The sequence below is a fragment of the Phyllostomus discolor genome, chromosome 5 (assembly GCF_004126475.2).
Source record: "Phyllostomus discolor isolate MPI-MPIP mPhyDis1 chromosome 5, mPhyDis1.pri.v3, whole genome shotgun sequence".
Classification (NCBI taxonomy): domain Eukaryota; kingdom Metazoa; phylum Chordata; class Mammalia; order Chiroptera; family Phyllostomidae; genus Phyllostomus; species Phyllostomus discolor.
In genome coordinates this window covers 79,658,582-79,679,974 of record NC_040907.2, presented here as the reverse complement: position 1 = coordinate 79,679,974, position 21,393 = coordinate 79,658,582, and the positions used below count along the sequence as shown (strand labels likewise).

At 40.7% G+C, this 21,393-nt stretch overlaps 1 protein-coding gene across 9 annotated transcripts in view; it reads right to left on the bottom strand.

The window, feature by feature from the left end:
- Window positions 1–21,393, bottom strand: part of ATXN1 (ataxin 1) — a 384,633-nt gene that overhangs the window by 277,049 nt on the left and 86,191 nt on the right. For 8 of the 9 annotated variants that reach the window (XR_004903293.1, XM_036026476.1, XM_036026475.1 and 5 more), the window contains one exon: window positions 14,614–14,739. The exons of the other annotated variant lie outside the window; for it this stretch is intronic. The gene's annotated coding sequence lies outside the window, so the exon portion shown is untranslated. The remainder of the gene's footprint in view (window positions 1–14,613; window positions 14,740–21,393) is intronic. 9 annotated transcript variants of the gene reach the window in all.

Below are 21,393 nucleotides of genomic sequence, written 5' to 3'. Positions count from 1 at the left end.
ACCTACCACACATACAATGTCTTTTTCCAAGCACCCACAAATCCAGGTCACTCCAGTTTGCCTCCAGTTCTTGCCCAAGTTTTAATCTCGCATCTGATGTTCACCATCTGGAGCCCTTAAGGGGCTGCCACTTCGAATGCATGTTCGCCAACAGACGCTACTCCACTGCCCTCCCCGAGAGGCACCTGTCTCAAAAGAATGTATAATGTGGCTGCCAGGGCAAGGCAGACATGTCAGAATAGGCAAGTATCCCAAGCCATCCAGGAGGGTTGAAGCAAATGAGTTGTGAGCTGCTTCAAGTGACTACAGACCTAAGACTCAGAGCTAATTAATGGAAACTGAAGCAAAGATGGTGATGGCTCAGAGCCAGGGTGTGAAGCCCATGTCATTTGGTAAACAGGACCCAAGGAGAAGTCTCCTAAGGGCAGGACGTTAATGCTTGCACCTTACTTGCTTTGTAGTCTAACACATTTCTGTTAGAAACATGTCTTTACACTCTGAAGTAATTTTATAAGGTGTTGACCTACTACTAATTATGGCAATGCCTACACTACCAACTAACGAAATAACTCTCCACTCATTGCCTTCTGATCACCTAGCCGCACCACACAGAGGGATGTTCTTCACTCCAGCTGAACAAACCTATTTGTTGTCCAACTTTCTTCCACTCAATCCTAACAAGCAATCATCTCCAGCTTGAAATGCTCTTTCATCCCCCACTTCACACACTTGTGGCTACTTCTTCCTACAAAACAGTTTAAACCACTCTCCCTTACCCCATCAGAACTAACCCTGTCTCGTTCCAACAACCACACAATCATAGACTTAGCACTTATTTAACACTAATACAGAGTTCTCTACAGTGAAAAAATTAATCCTACACATGCCTAATGTTGTGCAACTTTGGGCAAGTTACCTCTCCTTTCTGGGCCTCAGTTTCTTCATCTGAAAAAGGTGGATAAGAATAATTCCTATCTGATAGAGTTATTGTGAAAAGTAAACATTTATTGTTAATGTGTGTGTGTGTATGTGAACACACGCTTTAGTGCATGTGAAGTGCTTACTAGCACAGTCCTGGTCCATAGTAAGCATTCAGAAAAATGTCCATTGCTTTCACTAGAACTACTATTATTACCATTATTCTGTTCCTTGTGCTTCCATTCGCATTAGTCTCCTCCACTTGGTAACTAAACTCTTGAGAGAAGGAGCTATTCGTACCCACTGCCCAGGAACTACAGAAGTGACAGCAGTTCAGTCGGTGTTAACTGAGGAGCTAAGCAGCAAACTGGCAAGGACTCAAGGTATTTCAGACTCGACCTACCCTGCTGCTTACAAAAGCTCATTTACATGTGTGAGATCTGGCAAAAACAAATACAGAAGTATCTGATTCTCTAAGTAGGACACTGACAAGATAAATATGTCTGATTCTGCAGAGAAATGAATTTCAACAGGGCTTCAGAACAAAAGAGAAAATCTACTGTGGCACAGAAACATCAGTGAGAAGGTGTGCCTTGACGAGGCCATGAAGCCAGCACAGCAGGGAGCCCAGAAGACAAAGCTAAGCCATCTGTGCTGGGGGGCGATGGAGAAGCACAGGCCCACAGAGGGAAGTATGGTTCCTTAATAGGTGTTTTCCAGTTGCTAGTTACCCCAGAGCTCAACACTAACCTCAGGTAGTACCCAGTCCTCCCAGTAAAGGTCACTTGCCCATGGAGAGAGACATACACCCGCATCTTCACTGGGGTATTTCCAACCTGTTTTCTAGACCGCAATCTACACAGCTGCCTCCCTTTCACGGGGTCCACGTCCACCCTTACCATTTTCATTTCCTGTAAGTCTGATGTCTGCTTATCCACAGATGCAGAATGTCCCAAGGATTATCCAGGCTACTGCCTTTCTCTTACAGAGGAGGAGACTATTCCAGAAAGGTGAGTAACTTTCCAAAGGTCACCAAATTAAGGGCATACCAAGAACTGACACCTAGATGGTGTGACCACCCTCCTCCCCCAGGCAATCTAGTTTCTTAACTCCAGATCATCCCGCCCCCACAGCCCTTCACTGTGGCTGCTAAGCCATCAAGGTGAGTTTTGTTGTCCAGCAGGCCAATGGAACAGGCTGCTTTGTTTCAGGCAGGACAAATTACATCAGGCTGTCCTCTCATCTGTGGTCTCTCTGCTCTGCCTCGTACATAGGGACCTTCTTCTGCCCCTATCAACTGTCGTTCACCCTCCTGGTTTCTGAGATCACACCTCCCTAAGATTTCTGAATAAGAAATTTAAATGGCTAATAAATATCGTGAATCATTTTAAAATTTTTTTAACGACAAATAGTTCATTCCTTTTTTAAATGGGTTATATTTTCTTGGGGTCATTTCCTTTCAGGCCATAGCAGTATTATTTCGACAGGAAATGTCATAGCTCGAACACCATACCAGGTGCATTTTAAAAAATAATCTACACTAAATTAGCTTTTACACCTAACAGCAGGCTGGGAACAATAAAAGGACTCTTTGGAAAATGAAAAAAGAAGTTAATTTAGCACACCAGAAACCAACAGCCATTTCTCAAATAAAAGTTACCTATAACAAGTGACTTCTTGGCAGGGAAAATTATTTACAACATCTTCAGATAACCATGTCAGGCTGGGAAAAAATGCTTCACAAAAGAGCCATTAAATTAATTTTCTCATTAGGTGGCGTGAGGACAAGGTAAAAAGCTACATAGTTCAATTTGACTCGCCCCCTAAGAAACTCTGAAGTGCTGGTCATTGCTCCAGGCCAATGGCAATCGGAAGGCGTTACCAGGAACACAGATCCTGTCAGTCATCGGTTTGGGAAATTTAGGACATAGGAACTATCATTATTTGCTAAATGTCCAAGACATAAACTTCCTTAAAAACAACTCGTGAAGATACTAAAGGCTCTGCACAGCCCCTTACTTTTCCTATTTTATGGGCTGGCCGATTTGGGGGGATTCTACAGTCTAGTACGAGGGGGAACTGAATATATTTAATTAACATATGCACAGGTATTCCTAACGAGTGAATCCAGTCCAGTGAGTATGAGGGTGGCTCTTTAAAAAAGAGTTCACAAAATTACGAACATAAAATCAGATACCAGGCCTTCGAAGGAACCTGTGCAAGACAGGCTTCAAAGCTGTGTTACGAGCTTTGAGGCAAGTGTGAGTCCATAATCCACTCACCTGTACGCATGCACCACAAGGTGGGGACACCTCTAAAGGGCCAAAATCTACCTATTTCCCTACAGTCCCCTTCAATATCGAGTATGTACTTCATAAATACTGTCCTACACAGTTCTACCAAGTTTAAATGGCTAAATAGAAATGTTTAATGAGCTATTCCAGCACGTGCCTTACTACCTTGTCAGGAAATCCTGTCACCCACAGTAATTTAGCAGACAGTGACACCTAACCTGTGTCACAGTGCAACCACACTCAGCAGTTATATTAAATGTGGATGGTGGGGGAGGCAGAGCTGAGTGGCCCAACACAGTGCCCCTGAAATCAACGAGCTCAGGGTTGCACTCAGTCAAAGCTCAGGAAAGGGACACGGATACACACAACATCCGCCTCCACCCTACACCAGGAATCCAATGCCAGGCGAGCACACCAGTACATCTTAATTGTGGGAAGAGAAAACAAGAAGAGAGAAAAAAGCTGTAAGCACCTCAACTTTAAATCAATCCATGGGGCCTTCTGCCAGAAGAAAAAGATGTACCGTGAAGCAGATTCGAGAATCACAGGCTTCTGGGATTTGAGGCAAATCCCTGCCTTAGCACAGCAGAAAGTCATTCCTGTCCCATTAACTTTCAGGAAGTAGATTAGACCCTTCTGGGCTTTCTCTCCTAAGGCTCTTGGATCTCCAGGGTGCCAGTGAAGTGCAGCTTAGACCAGCAGCAGCAACTGCCGGAATAGAAATCTGAAAATAACATTTGTTCTGACACACCAACTCACTACTTTTAATTGTGGCTCATTAAAGATGTAAACAGAAGAAGTATGTTCACCTCTACTACAGTCCCATTGCTGCAGTTAAAATTACCATGCTTCTGCTTCAGTGCAGAAAGGAATACTTCTGCTTTGCGTGGGATCACCACAAGTAAAGAGCCATGATTCACTGATTTTCCAACAGCAGACATCACGTTTCTGCCTGTTGTTGGACACAGGCAGGTAGACAGAATGATTCACTCAAAAATCAACCGGAAGAAGAGTAAAGCACAAGTCAGTCAAAAGATGGTAACTAAAAATTTCTGAACTCTCCCAGGAGGCATTACAGAAATGCAAGCCTGCTTGCAGAAATTCTGCAAGAAATTCAGGCGAAATACAAGCTGAAGCTGAAGTGAGGGAGAAGCAGCTCTAAGGGGGAACATGAACGTGCCCACAAGGAGTTTGGATTTGTCTGGCAAGTGTTCCTTTCTTGTTACTATGATGACAATTTTCTATATCTTCTGTTGACCCATATTCTTACAAAACCTAATTTCTTAGGTTAGAATGCATATTATATCTTATTGATAATATTGATACAATGAAGTATTGAAAATAAATGCTTTACATACATACACCAAAAAAAAGTATACTTGAAACACCGGGTTAAAATTAAGGGCAAGCCACAAAAGGACAAAGACTGTAGGACTACAGGTATATGTGGTACCTAAAAAAGGCAAACTCAGGCTTAGCATGTAGAGATTACCAGGAGCTGGGAGAGGGAGGGATGAGGTAGTAGCATTTATGGGTACAGAGGTTCTGTTTGGGAATACTAAAGATCTCTGGGAAAGGATAGTGCTGATGGTTGCACAATATTGGGAATGTACTTAATGCCACAGAGCTAGAAATGGTTGAAGTGGTAAATTTTGCATTATATATATTTACCACAATTGAATATACATGTATATTTAAGAATCATGCTAAGGGCATTTTCAAAGTGAGGTGATGGATTGATGGCTAGGTCCTCAGGACAGAGTGCTGCCAGCTCAGTGACCCTCCCAGGGCAGCACTGGGTAAGGGAAGGGGCAAGACCTACGTGGACACTTGGCAGGAAAACAGAGAGAACCGAGTCTGTTCCTGCAAAGCAGATATGGCTGCAGGGGAGCTATGCCTCTGAAAATCAGCATCAGCATAGGTGCCAGATATTTACGAGTCCTGATTTACATGCATTAAGCAGATCTGATATTTTGGAGAATCGTACTGCACATCAATGTCAGAGCGCAGATAACCTCTCTAAAATTTGTGAGGTTAATAAATACAGATTTGGGTTGAATTTACATAAAATGTGCTTTTAGGTTCACTGGTTATGTGGCCTTTGAGAGTTGGAACTAACTTCCCCTTTCACTATATGTCATTCCAAATTCCAGGCAGCACTTGGAAGCAAAAGTGCTCTGCCTGTTGCTAAGTGTTTTTTAGTATAATAAATTTGGTTTCAATCAGGTAGAAGAAGCAAAGTGCTTACCTTAAATATCTAGGATTCTTGCAATGTACTCACTCCCAAAATCTATTTTACTGTGAAGAGCAAGTTCACTCTGCTCTTGTAAGTGGCTAAGTTGATGGGCTCCTAGAAATGGCCACCTGCCAGCAGTGTCATTTAGAAGGATGCTGATGGTGAGTACAGTTGAAAATAATTTCTTTCCCAGCAACCTCTACAAAGTAGATTAGGTCCTTGTGGAGCTTTAGTTTCTCTGAAAGCAACTGAGTGCTAGTAAAGTGGTCTTAAACCAGTGGAAGAGAACCACCCTACTGGAGACTGTAAATCAGAAGTGGTTTGATAGTTCGATAAGACTTAGGGGGTCAGGGAGTCCGGGGTTGGAATGCTAGCTTTACTCCTATAAATTGTATAATATCCTTCAGCACCGATAACCTCATCCATTATAAGAACATATAATATGAATGTAAAAATCATACTCTTTAAGATTTTTTTGTGAGGCTCAGATGAGATGAAACCTGTAGGGCCCAAAGGAGTTCGTTTGACTATTATTAGATGAATTAATTAGTTTCCTCTTTAAAAAGAAAAATGTACAAAAAGTCTCTCCCAAGTTGTGTTGAAGGAAGCTTTTAAAATAGACTCCAGCTGTATTTATGGAGGAGCGACCCTGCTGAAGGCGCAGCGCCACTCCTCCCGGGAACACAGCCGGTGCAGGGCGCACCTCCAACTTCAGAGCAGCCCGAGCCTGACAGAGGGCTCCATAAGTCGCTGCTACGTCTGATCGTGACCTCTCCCATCCTAACACCTTCAAGGGCTCGCTACCTCCTAAGAAAAACTTCCAGCCCTTAGTATGGGATTAGTTCAGTTGCTCTCATCTGTAAAATGGGAATAACCATTACCTATTATGGGGAGCTGTCATCAGAGATAATTTATGTAAAGCACCAATCACAGAATCTGGTGAAGGTCGCTACTCAATTAACAGTTCAAATTAATTTTTATTATCATTATAATCAGTAAAGTGACCTGTCTTTTCTCCCAATCTCACATTACTCCATCTCACAAGCCTGATGAAATGCCAAGGAGTGATGTGGTGTGTAATGTGTCCAAGATGGTAACCACTCAATACATGCTGTTGACTGGCCAATTTGTTAATTCATTAATCTAACAATGGTTTAGATTATCTTGATTTTACTTTTATCTTGATTTTATAGGCAAGAAAACTGAGGGTTGGGTAAAGAATATCATGCAGAATAAATTGATAAACCTCAAACTGAAACTCTCTGTTCCAACTTACAGATTCTAACTAAAACATTCCCAAACCAGTGCACAGCATTCCTCAAGCACAGAGCACCCTCCACCTGTCTTCGCCCGCCCCCTTGTCTGGGACGCCTCACTCCATCCTCGCCCACTAGTACCTCCTCCAAGTCCTCCCCTCACACAGCCCCCTCCTCCGTGCTCCCACCGCATCTTCTCCCCTCCCCTAGTTGAGTTCACGCACATGCTTCACCTTCCCTGAGTATAAAAATCATAAATTCAGTTTGAAGGAAGCCACTAAGAATAAAGGCTGGAAAATTTTTATTACGACTGAGTAACTGTCTAAGTGAATACCATGAAAGTGACAAGATAATAACAGCTAACACTTCTTTAAAAGCTTTACCTGCATTAACTCACTTAGTATTTACAACTTTGATATATGCTATTTCGTTTTTCCCATTTCATGGGTGGACAAACTGAGACACAAAGAGGTTAAGTAACTTCCTCAAATTGCACAACTACTGAGTGTCAGATACTATTAGGTAAAAGTTTTTTATTCAAACCTAGGAAGTTTGCCTGAAGAACCTATGCTCTTAAACATGGCATTATACTGTTTCCCAAAAGCATTATGTAGCAATTCATTATATACAACTAAAAAAATCTATTACAACTATAACCAGTTTTCTCAAGGCTGGTTTTCAAAACTTTGAAATCCACCAAGGTATTCTGTTCTGAATTTAGATCCTTAAAGTCTCACAAAAAGTTGTCTTCTCCTTCGCAGCCTTCCTAGTTGAGGTTCCTCTGCTTACAGACACTTCTGCTTGTGCTAACCAACACTAGACAGCCTCAGCTAGGCTACCGCCACAGTATCACTACACAGACCCGTATTCATGATCTGTAGAGAGCAGGTGAAGATAAGCATCTACTGCATGGAGGAGCACCTGAAGCAGTAATGAAAACGGCAGTAGTCTATTGCCTTCTTGGGTTTTTGTCACTAGGTGTTCAGGATGCTTTCAAGTGCTGGCTCTCACAAAAGAGCAATTCAACAGCCAGTATCTCCTGGTAAATGAACTTCAGTAGTCACCAGTAAAGTTTGCCGCCCCATAGATGGTGCAACAGAGAATAACTAAGGGTGAACTGCGAATGTGCAGTTACTCACTTGAGACATGGTAGATTTCTTATCTTCTAAACAGCCAAAGTGTCAGGCTTATAAATGAATGCAATGCTCAGTACAAAAAAATAAGAAATTCAGCAAAGGTTCTTCACCGTGCAAAACAAAGGTCAACTTATATTAAATGCTAAAAAGTGATGTGGTATAGAATGTTTCCAAGATAGTAATCAATCAATACATGTTGTTGACTAACAAATTTGTTAATTCATTAACCTAACAATGGTTCAACTTTTATCTTGATTTTGTAGGCAAGAAAACTAAAGGTTGGGTAAAGAATGTCATGCAAAAACTGGCAAATTGAAAGTTGAAATTCTCTGTTCCAGGAACCTAAACAACAAAACAAAGAAACAAGCAAAATATAACCAAAGTCACTGAAAGAGGGGACAGTCTGACAGTGACCAGAGGGGAGAGAAGAGGGAATTTCAGGGGAGAATGGGAAGGGTTTACAGGAACAAATTTAAAGGACACATGGACAAAAGCTAGGGGGAGGGTGGTAATGGGAGGGAAGAGGGGAGGGTTGGGTGGGTGGGCTGGAACGGGAGTATATGGGAGAAAACTGTATTTGAACAATGATTAAAATAAAATTAAAAAAAAATTCTCTGTTCCAACTTACTGACTCTAACTAAAACATTAATGGGAAAAGTATCATATATATACAATATATAAGAGAATATATAGTATTAAACAATATGCACTTAATGACAAAATATTATCTCAAAAGAGGTATAATATGCCTCACACACTGATCACCACAGAATCCCATTCTGAATTCCCAGATCACAAATGCAAATGATGATACTTTTTAGTGGCATTCTTATCATGTGATATTAAAAAAACACCCTACTCCTCTCTTTGAAAAGGAAATTTTGAGGATGCTGAATTAATTTTAGAGATGACTTTTCATTTTATTTAAGCCGAGATATTTTTTCTCCTTTGCTATTTTAACTAAATAGAATTCTTAGAAATGAAAAAAAATAGTAGCAAGTATATTTCTAGATGAGAATAGCCTTTCAGAATTGAAAATGTTATATCGATCCCTTAATGTTATCCAGTCTTGACTTTTTAAATTTCCTTAAGAAAAAATACCATGTATTCATATTATGTTGCCAGCACTGGATGTATCATTTCTTTAGATTTCTGATTTGGCTGACATGATTTTCCACGACATAACATAGTTTAAAAAGCAATTTCTAGTAACTTCCCAAATGTGACTACTGAGAAGCTGAAGTGATTCCGCCTGACAGAATTTCCAAACACTAAAGAATCACTCTTGAAGTTCAGGTGAAATGGCCTGACTCTGAATCCAACTGTTTTTATAAAAAATGCTCAAACAAAAAAAAATCTAGTTTTTGTAATTTTTACGACAGTAATTAACACTAGGCTTATCTGAAAAAAATTTAAGTCTTATCTGAAGAATTACTTGTGTATTTCTAAGTGGGTTCTTTTTTTCTTCTTATCATGCATAAGAATAGTTATTAAGCTCTATTATGTGTAGAAATAGACTTAATACTTGTAATACATGCTTTACAACAAACCAACTTCCACCCTCACGAATCTTCCACAAAAAAAATCTGCATAGACAAAAAAATATCAACATATAGTGCCAATACAGGGAGAGGGGGCATTTCCTTTGGGCCTCGATGAATGAGGAAGTCACTTTGTAGAGACACAGAATGTCATGCAGAAGAATCAACATGAAGAAAGGCATGGTTATTAACATACACAGTATGTGCAGGAAGAAAAGACGTGTTGTATGGAGACAGCGGGGGCGGGGGGAACAGGAGATGAGATTTAAGTGGTAAGCTGATAACAAACTCAGGGTCTTGAGTGCCAGGCAATGCAGATTACATTTGACATCACAGAGAAGGGAAATCTAACAAAATCCTGTCAATTTTTCCTTTCACTTCATTTTATTCACTCATTACTATAGAAAATAACAACTGTGTATTATTTTTTTCAAAAGAAGTACTAATCACTCTAATACTACAAACATCTTCATTTTTGCTTTATTTACTTCTAGTCATTGTTGACAGGCATACATTTTCACTGTCACTTTGCACTCACTGTATATATACAATTTTGAAGTCTGAGTTTTATACTAAGCATTGTATTAGAAACACTTTTCCATACCTCCATATGCGATAAAGGTTTTTCAGGAATGGTAATAATTCAACCATACCCTCTCTTTAGGAAAATAATTCTCAATACAGAATGGAACACAGGAAGGAAAGGCGTAAAGCAAGCAGCTTCTTTTGGAAGTGGCTGCAGTAGTCCAAGCAAGTGATCTAATGGGCTGACAGACAGGACAAGGGCAAGGGGTGGAAGAAGAGTGAGTAGAATCAAGTATGTGACAGGTAAAACCACAGCACGCAGGCAAGGGATGAACTACACAGGAAGAGAAGGTAGTGTCTGGCTGATCCTGTTTCTGTAAATAAGGGACCCGTAAAGGTAGACAGGAGAGTGACAGTACAGGGTTGGCCCCAGGTGGAAGGCACCTACATGATAACCAACTAAAGCCTTCTGGGAGGGAGTTGGAAGCCAATGATCTTAACTCAGGAGAGAAAGAGAGGGCAAGTTAGTCACTAGAGCAGAATTGATAACGATGCAGTAATGTAATGATGCCTTAGGGGAGAGCATGTTCAGTAGCCAACACTGGTGAATTTCTTTCAGTTTTCACCCAGTGTACAAAAACGGCAGCGCAATTCTAATTTACTTTGATGCACGGCAATCACCTCCCTTCAAAGCTCTCAAGTTGTCATCAAGGAAAGGTACCTTCCAAGTAAATCAACATCTGTTTTGATGATGCCTGTTTTAAGACAATGCACTGCATTTCCTGAACCAGTGTGGTTTTACTCACAGTTATACCAAACCACACGGCTCCTCTGAAGGACTGATGCAATTATTAGCCCGTGATAGCATCAGCAAGAAGAGCGAGTTATAACGCATTTCACAGAAGGCATGCTTGGTACTGCTTTACGGAAGACAGGCTTAGGTACATGATAGGTATCTGACTCCTCTAAGCTAGAAAGCACTTAAAGAGCTTTCTAATGATGGTCTTCCTGGAAGATACAGGACTAGCTCTTTTCTCACTTATATCTGCTTTCCAAAAACAGCACCTATAATTTAAGTGACTATTTGAAAACCCTGCAGGTCTCAAGGATGCCTCATGGTAAACAGCACTAGTGACATAGTTTCTAACCAGACAAATGCTCTCTTACAGCCAATTTTTCTCTCTGCCAATCACGGATGGCTACTTCTAAGAAAACATTCCATGCACCACTAAAGACCTCCAGAAAAGCAATGCCAGCATCTGGTATTTTGCTAAAATTATGTGCTTTCTAATTTCTTTAATGTTGTCCCTCGTTATTCCTCTACCTTAAAGCCTTTAACAAAGCCTCAAAGACACAGATCAATAACTGTACCCAAGGGAGGGAGGTGGTATTGGCTGGGGTGGAGTGGGGGAGTTGGGGGGAAATGCAGACAACTGTAATTGAACAACAATAAATTAATTTAAAAAACGGCTGTACCTTTCTCTCCCACAGCCGACAGCCTGGGTACCTGCCTCCTGTGTCACACACGGCCCTCTCTGCCCACCCACCTGACTGGGAGAAACTATGCAGAGGAAAACCTAGTCAGGTCTCCATGAAGCACATACTAAAAAGCCTCTTTTGCCCTTAACACTGCTTTGGGAACCGTGCAATTTTTCCTTCTCTTAGCTGAGAACATAAGGAAAAGCTCAAACCCAATTCACTCGGTTACACCTTTCTGCTACCTCCAGTCGCCAAAATTTGATGCAGACCCAGAAGATGTTTTCCTGTCACTGCATAAATGTGCCTTTTACCTCACACTTAATTCAGGATCGGCACAACTGCTCTAAGTAAAACTGTCAAGAAGCAAGAGTCAAAAAAAAAGTTGCAAAAATAAGGTCAAATGCATTTGGCCATGGTTACATCAACAGCTGATAAATTTCCAGATTACCCCACTTGTTCCTTTACAGGCTGGCTAGACTTCTGTGAGTTCTTCTCTTTGCTTTCTAGCTTGAACTGTCGTATCTACAACCAGGGCTGCGCCCACCAGCAAGAGCATTCAGGAGTTGCACCACAGGCAACAACACCCTGCAAATCCGCCAGGCTTGCCCTTTGTGGGGGAGGGCAGGAGGGAGCCACGTGTCACCACTGCAGCCTGCTAACATCAGGGTCAAATCCTGAATCTGCCACTGCCCCATGGGTGCTTTGATGTGTGCCCAGTAAAACTTAACTTTATCCCTTTCCACAATGGAACCGCTCTGCTGCCACCAAAATTGACCACCTGTGAACCCTAACAGCTGAAAGAAATACCATTCAAACAATTTGCCAAGGGCAGCAGGTGTGGCTTTGGGAACCAAGGATAGAGCTTTGAGGTTACCACAGCGCTGCTCCCACCCTCAGATCTGTCTCCTGTCCGGCTGCTCCAGACAAGCTCTCCGTACCTGCTCTTTCTGCTCTATGGGCCTTAGGCTTGGCCTACGCCATCACTGAGGACAGTCAGAGCCAGTCATCGAAGAGAAAGAGACATGAAAGAGTCTTGGACCTAGGGGAACACTACATATTTAGACAAGATGGGGTTTTTAAGGGTTCAGAGAATATGCTGACTCCACAACCTGAATGAAAGGTGAGGCAATTGAAGAGTGAATACAACCATCATGGTTTGATGCTGCTCAGATCAACAAGAAAATATTTCCTGGGCACCTAGAATGTGCTGAGACCTAGGCTCTAGGCTGTGGGTGGGGAGGCAACAAGGAAGGTGAAGAAGCAGACTCAGACAGTTGGTAAGCAAACCTCAGTGTGCAAAAGAGATATCTGTGGTTGGTGAGTTTCTTGGGCTCAACATCCCCAGCGACTCTGACTCATCAAGCCCGGTATTGCTGAATCTGCAACTTGAATGCATACATCCAGGTGATTCTAATCAGGAGGACCTGGAACTAGACCACTTTTGAGTAACACTGGGCAATGATCAGCCTCCTACCCTCCAGCAATCTGCAACCCAGATGGACTGATGCCAGCCACCCATAAAGCAATGCAGAGGCATATACCCTTTTATGATGCTGGCTCCATATGTGATGGGAGTTCATAAGGACAGGTGGGCAGTGAGGTCTTGAGCATTCACGGAAGACTCTGTGAACGAGAGCCAGGCTTAGTAGACAAGAGGAACTTGGATAGGAGGAGAGGGCCTCATGTAATCATCTTAACCAGACCTCCCGATTCAGCATGACAGGGTGACTACACCATACAGCATAAGTGAAGATGAAGACACGGGAGAGAAGCCCACTATGAACAGGTAGAGAGGCTCCATGCGTTGACTGCAGGGAGGATAGTGTTACCAGGAGAATCAGAAAACTGGCATTTCCAGGTAACACCATTTGCGTTTTCATTCTGCTGCATTCATGTGGTTTCCTGCACTTCATAATTTAACATTTGTAAGAGAAAAAAATGCTGTTATGAAACCCAAAAAATGCACCACTCTGAGGCAAACAGCCCACTGCTAACAAGAGTGACATCTGAGCATCATTTAAAGTGCCATTCACAGCACTGCTTCAGAAAATGGATGCTTAGTAAGAAAGGAAAATAAATGATGATCAGTGTAAAACAAGGTTTGGGGCTCTGCAGGGCTTATGAACTGGCAGGTAACCCATAACGTAGTGAGAACAAACACAGAAGGAAAAAGGTCACCAACAGAAAAAGAAAGGACAATAATTCAAAAGAAGCCTATCTCACATATTTGAATACTATATTCATATAACACTATGCTACAAGTAACAGGTGATCGACCACACAGTGCAAAGCTTGCCTGACCAAAGGACTGGTTCATAAGATCAGTGCAAGCAGGCTGAAGGGACCTCCAGCTGCCTGACCCTTTCCTCCACGCTGGGTGATCGAATAAGCCCCTCTGCAAATGATGACCTGCCAGGGGCACGCAATAAATTCTGTTGAGCAAAAATCAAGTGGCATAATTATTTAAGGAATTTCACTAGAGTGGACTGTGGAATTTTAAATTTGCATATGCCATGGTGATAGAGGCATGTCCTGGTGTTTTTAGAGGTGACTCATTCCAAGGGGATGAGTAAATTGTCTGAGGTCACCAGAAAGGTGAGAAGAATTGGAATTCCATCTGAGGACTTTTGTTTCCAAAAAATATAATGAGCTAGGCTGACAAAGCTTTCTTGGAAGTCCACATTATTTTTGTGTATAGTTTAGAATTGTTTATTTATAGTTTGGAACATGTAAATTTCACTCCAAAGCGAGATTATTATTCAGGGTACCACGTTTAGTTAAAAGGGACTCAATAAACATTTGTTGAATAGGACTTGGAAACTCTCGATTTGGGCCTCTCACCTTTGCCCACCCCGATATTTCACTACTGGATCACCAACGTGCCATCAGACCGAACTTGCTGTCTCTTGCATGATAAATACCTCAGGCTCTCAGCTAAAATGAAGTATCTAGAAATGCAGTGAGTTGTTTGTGTTTTTTTCTCTTTTTGGTCTTTTTCTAATGACAAATGCATTCTACTCGGATCCTGTTATTCCGCACATGTGAGAACAAACGCAACTCAGTAAATTTAGTTGCTCTCCATCACTAGAGCAAAGTTTTCTCTAACATCCTGTTGCTTGGTTTGTAGAGAAATAGCCATGCACTTGAGTAAGATGTCCTGGGGCACCAAATAAATGATGACTGATGAAATTTAAGGCTAATGAATGCCAAGTCCTTCAAGTGACTTACCCAGAACCACTTGTGTTTCAAGACCATTCATGCAGGCTGAAGTCCACGCTTTCTCTCTTGCTCATGGTCTGTAGCAGCACTACTTTGGAGGCCTCAAAATAAACTCTTTCATTTTGCTCCGATATGCTACAGTAAGACAAAACAAAACACCAAGTCAGAATGAAAATGCCACTTTAAGCAGTCAGTTGATATTCAGGGGGAAATCCCTGGCTTTTGTCAGATGTATATTTTATAACCTCAAACAAGCATGGTAATTACCAGAACGAAGCTATCGCTCAAGCAATCTACATATGGTACCCTAAAATACTGGACAGGGGCAAGGAGAAGAAACAAAGCAACTTCTGGGTAGGTACTGCACCTAGAAAATTATAATACACACAACTGGCAATGTGCTTGCAAAATTTCAAGTTAACTAATTGAAATAAATAATAGATTCATTATGTTTAAATAATAGAAGATACTGAAATGCAGTTTACTGACGGTAGAAACTGGAGAAAGTTTCAATTCAAATTAAGATCCATCTGATTCTGCCCATTCAACTCAGATTAACTGAACTATTATAAATATTTTTAAATAAAGCACTATTGGGATTGGATGAAACAAATAGAGTACACAAGACAAGAAATTTTCCATTTTGCACTACAAACAAGTAATTGATGGGTTTTCGTTCTGACTCTTCATAAATCTTGAGAAAGACCTTCTCCACCCAAACTGGAAAGCAGCATTTACTTAACACACTGACTTTGAAACGAATGGTTAAAATTTGCATGCCTCTTCACCCCTACTCAAAGCAGCTGAGAAAGCCTACACATTGGAACTGTGTGTGACAAGGCTGCTCTGAAAAGTTCTCTTCTGCCTCATGAGCTTAAAAAACCGCTCACTTGTCACTGGGGACTGTTTTCGCTTCTGATGCTTAGTCAAATCCACTCCAATGTTTGTTTTTTGACAATGGCCATTTGAGAGCCTGGAAAAGGTCTTCAAAAGATGTTTGCATCCTCTTTTTAGCCTATTTTGAGCTCTTCCTCATCTATTTAGAAAGCCCTTCGGAAGGCCGTCACTCAGTTCTGTAACTATGGGACTGCTTCCTATTTGTGACTCTAAGCTCTGTAACCATCTCCAAGGTCGTGAGGCAGTCACCAAGGATCGCATCCTCAGATGACCGAGCTGTTACAGAGGGTATGCTTTTATGCCTCACTAGGTTGCTGTGAGAATAATCAATTCCTTGAAATGCTACTGAAGCTTCAACTTTATACAATACTCAACAAGTTTTAGAAGGCCTTTGAGGAGTTGTCTATATCTGTGGTTAAGTTCACGTAGGCACTTAAAACTTTTGAGGTAGAGAAAGCTGCTTTTGGTTAATGTTTAAACAAGTGAGTTGAGATTAAGGCCATTACATTTTCAGTCTGGCTGGAAGAGCAACTGCGTAAAAATGGCAGTCTTTTTTCGTTCCTTGATGCTATCAATACCCACCGAAAGTGGGGGGAGGGGGTTTATAACGATTTTATTAGTTGTCTGAGCACTTCTCATGAAAAGTAGCTCAGCTCCCACTCAAATGTGTAACAGTAACATAATGATAGAATCAACATCAGCCAGGAAGTTCAAAGCATGACAAACTGTTTTTAGTTTACCGTTTTGGTAAAAACAGAATTTGGAGAGTGGAGGAGGATTTAAGCAAGCCCACTGTGACTTATTGGCTGGTATCAATCTTGTTTTACTGAAAATAAATAGCTGCGTTTCTCTTCTATGTTACCCGTTATCTTGGTATTCTCCAATAGGAAGGGTCTTTGTCATCTAGTCCCAAATTCTTCTGCAAATAAAGCTGTATCCCAGAGGGGTTGATGGACCTCCTGAAGTCACACAGCAAGTTAATCTGTGCCTTCACTAGACTCTGGGTTTAATCGCTTACGCTCAGTGACTCTTACTGGACATAATGTTGTTGAACAGAATGGAATGTGGTGTTGGTCTGAGAAGTTGACCAGAAGCACAATACTTCTGCATAGTATTGAAAACTCTTTCTCTCTTTTCCTGTTTTGTTTTTGCCCTAAAGAAAGAAATTCATCTTTGGATTATATTCTTGTCACCAAGTGGAGCAAAATCTATCTGGGAGAAGCAGAATGGCTCCATTTTTAGCTCAGGGCCCTTCACTGGCTGCCAAAGTTTGATGCCCAGAGGAGCAAGGCTTACACTATTTGTAGAGGAGGGAAAAAAAAATAAGAACTCATCTAAGTGACAAGATTTTCCATTCTAATGCCTGTAGAGATGAAGGACTTGGAAGTGATTCATTTTGTGATTTGTAGCTGACCCTCAATTACACATAGTTCCACAAAAATGAGACAACGTTTTATCAAAAGGAAACCACTGAAAATTCTACACACCTCATTTTAAGCAAGAATTTCAATATACTTCCCTTCCTCGGCAAACTTTTTCAGCAGCAGTGCTCATAACCAACAAAACAAACTGGCTTCAGTTCACTTTCCTTCGCCTACCCATTCGTGTCTGCCAGTCGAAGTTATAAATAGAGATAAGACCAAAGGTCCAGAAAGGAGACGGGAACACCAGGGGCCTGCCACATTGGCAGATGGGCCCGAACACTGGGAGTCACCATATAAGCGGGGATGTCACGCTAGATGATATCCTTACAGGGTTTTTACATTTTATAAGCATTTCTGTGATAATCTTCTGAACAGGTATAAGCAGCAGTAGCAAAGTACAGTATATCAACATATGTCAGAAACAATGGACTAAAAATCATGAGATATTCTTTGTTTTAGTTTTAGTTTTAGTTTTAGTTTTACCTCTAACTGGATTTTTAAATATAAGTCACAATCTACTAAGAAGAATCAGTTCTTTATCTCTCAAATAAAGGGACAGAAAATATTTCCCATAATTCACAATTATAAAATTCAAATTGTTTTTATATGTATTTGAGTATATCACATCAAACAAAATCTATAAAAACACCACTGTATCTTACATGGTCCATTAAGTATATCTGTACTCTGAAACCAAACATCAGGTTCAGGGTGCACAGGACAGACAGACAGGCCCGTGGCAGGGCATCACCCTGGCGAGGGAGAAGTGCTCTACTCAACATGCAATGCTGGGAAAACTAGCTCCTCGTCTGGAAAGATTCAGATCACCGTCTTATACCACTCAGAAAGTAAATTCTCAATAAACTAAATAAACATGTAAATATGGGTTTATGCCACCATGCCTATTATTTATTATACTGCGTATATACATCATTTTATACAAAATACAGAAAAATAATTTTAGGATCATGAAAGGCCTTGTAGACCATTGTAAAGACTCTGGCTTTTTACTCTTCAGTAAAACAAGCAGGCTCTAGAGAACTTTGAACAGAGTAGTGGAATGGCCTGCCTGGTGTCTGGGGGATCACTGTGCCTGCTGAGTGAAGAATGGCCTGGACAAGGTTGGAAACAGAGCCCATCATGCTTCTGCAAAAAACATGAGCAAAGGTGGTGACAGTGCGGAGGAGAGGTACTGAGAGCTGGTTAAGATGCTGGGTGTATTTTCAAAGTTAAGTTGACAAGTGGTAAAGAGAAAGAAAAGCATTAAAAAGTATGCCTCCAAGTTTTTGATGCTATCATGTCTAAAAAAGGAGCTGCCGTTCACCAAGTTGGAGAAGACTAGGGGAGAAGTAGGTATCAGGGAGCTCCATTTTTCCATGTTAAGTTTAAGATGCCCATTACACATTCTACAGAGATATCAGATAGATGGATATGTAGGTTTGGAATTCACAGACACATGAGCAGTAGATGTAAGTTAAAGCACGAGTTGTCAGAGGCAGCCTCTAAGATGGCTCCCAGTGACCCCACCTCTTGGTATTCATGCCCTAGTCTAGTTCTCTCTCCTTGAGTGCAGACTGAAGTTCATGACTTGCATCTAGCAAACAGGGTGCAGCAAAGGTAATGAGATGTCATTGCCAAGACTGGGTTACAAAAAGACCGTGGCTTCCATCATGGGTTCCCTCTTACATTTTCTCCTGGATTAGTCACTATGAGGGGAGCCGACTACCAGGCTTTGAGGGGCCCCCGCGGTCTACCAGTTTCATGTGAGTGAGCTTGGCCGTCCTTCAGACGTGTTTGACCACAGCCTCACAAAAGGCCTGGAACCAGAGACACCCACCCAAAGTGCGCCCTGACGCCTACTCACAGAAACTGTGAGATAAGAAATATTTGCTGTTTTAAGTCATCAGGTTTGGGGGGTAACTTGTTACACATTAGTAGATAACCAATAAATACAATTACAATATGCACAGCACTGTTCAAGAAATTTTATGTGACTTTTTTACAGGTGGAAAAACTGAGTCACAAAAAGTTACATAACCACCCAATACCCCACACACATGGTAGAAGTGGGATCAAACTCGGACTCCTAACAACTTCATGGCAAGACCCCTCTAAGAATAAACTTCTCTCCTACCTACACCATACAGTTTATACAAACAGGGGCCCATGTGCATCTTCACCAAACTTCTTACCTTGCCATGTAGCTCCACAATTCTTCTGTTTTTGATAGCCTGAATATACTACAATCTATATTCAACTGTCAAAGAAGACAGAAAGGTGGACTCCAGCAGTTTGGTTCCCTCATTTCAGTCTGGCTGACCTGGCTGACTGACTGTGCTCTAATACTGAAAGTCCCTTTTGCACATGCAAAGAGTTCTCCTTACAGTTACTCAGTGGTTTAAAGACAAAACAAAACAAAATAAGATATTGAAGAAGATAGCCACAGTAATTTCTGCTTGAATTTTTTAAATGATAAAGGAAAAGAAATTTTTAGTTGGCAATAGAAAATCACCAAGAAGTCAAACGATATTTAGTTTTTAAGTAGGAAATGGCATGACCAAAACATTAAAAAACAAATGCTTTTGAACTATATAAAATACAGTGACTATTGTCCCTTTAACTATTATAACAAATTAAAATTTTCACCATTCTTTGCCTGACATAGACACTGGAAACACAGAAAGCGAAAGAAATGACCTCTGCACTTCCACCTCGAGACGACCTGAGAAGGGCACTGTTGTCAGGAAGGAACTGGCAGTGATTACTTTATCGCTGTGTTTTGCAGGAAGGGAATGCCCACCAAGTAGCACTCGGGAATGTGTTCTTCATCCACTCAGTGGAATGCTTTTGCTTTACTTGTTCAGATTATGCCCACAACCAATGGAAATCAAAGGACTGGAAAGAATCATTAAAAAAAAAAAAGATACAACGAAATCCACTGCCATTTATAAAGCTTTCTGTTGCAAAAAGTGACTGTGTTTTATAAAGGCATATGATGCATCACTGAAGGTATTTTTTGCCATTTAAAAATACCAAACAGTAGTAATAGCTCCAACACTAGGCTGTTAGGACTTAACCTGCAATTTCGGCAACTAGTGTGGGATGGGATCACTTTGTTTTATGACACAAGGAGCAGATGCTACTCATTAACACACAAAAATGTCTAAAACAGGATTTTCAAAACATGAGTTTGGAAACATAAGTAAAAACAGCTTTGAAGATTATAAGCAAAATAGTATATGATGAAATATGAGTGGTTTTCTTTTCAAAAAGAGAGTTAGGTTAGCTGGTAAACATTTATGGGCCGTCCTCTAAATAAAGCATGGATTTGAAAAAAGTACCTGCTAAGCCTTGCTTTTTAGCTTTGAAAAATAGGGAGAGAGTAACATCTATCACGTTAGCTAGTGTGGTTCCTTTGCATGCTATAGTCCACTGTGGAACATTACATTATGCTAAAAATAAAAGGAGGGTTAAAAAGGTTGAAATAAATATAGGAAACATTTTTAAGGGCCTTTGATGTATGAATATGTATTGTAGATCTCTAAGAGGGAAGAGAGCATGCATTTTGGCCCAAAATATACTTGATCACAGAACACCTTTCCAAAGAAATAAGCAACCAGTAGACATGCATCGACCAGAATGCACCCTTGTAAACAATACACTAAGCCAGAGGGTCCCCAACTTTTCCATCCCATGTCTGCTTTACCTGCCTAAAATGTACAGAAGACCCCAAAGAACTTTTAATTACGTAGACTATATTTAACAATATCTATTGTATATGAAATGAGAATTTAAAAATGTGTATAATTCATTTAATACGAATAATAATTAAACCCACTGCATGTTATCAATACATAAAATGGCATCTCCTTATGAAAAAAAGGACTACATTTTCAAAACAAAAAGGTTAGTGAAAAGAATGACACATTTAAATTTTCACAAATCTTTTTCATACCTGGCTTAATGGAAAACAGTTAAATTCTCAAATGTGTCTCTAAATTCAACTTGCTGAATTTATATGTTGTCTGAAGTATGGGAAGAAAATGTGGACTTCATTCTCAACTAACAGTGGAAATTCTTTCATATTACACCCAAACTTGATAAGTGGAGGTTTCTTAAAGGACAGGGCCATTTGGAATCTGAAACATATCAATAAGCTCTTTGTAATCTTTTATATTAAAATTCTTTGGTTTACCTCGCAATTTGGATGGATTTTGTTAACAGCAAGTACGGGTCATCTGGAAAATAATACTAGTTCACTGAGTTATGCATATCTTCCAAATAAAGACACATTTTATTATACATCATCACCTATCATTTAACCTCAGAAAAGCTGTGCTTGTGAGAGAATGGGAATGAAATAGGTAAATAATGTCTCAGTACTGCGATAAAAATAATTTTGACCTTGCAAACCACCCCTTGCCTGCCCAAAGAGTCTTAGGGGTTCTCAGAGTAAGAACTGCTAACA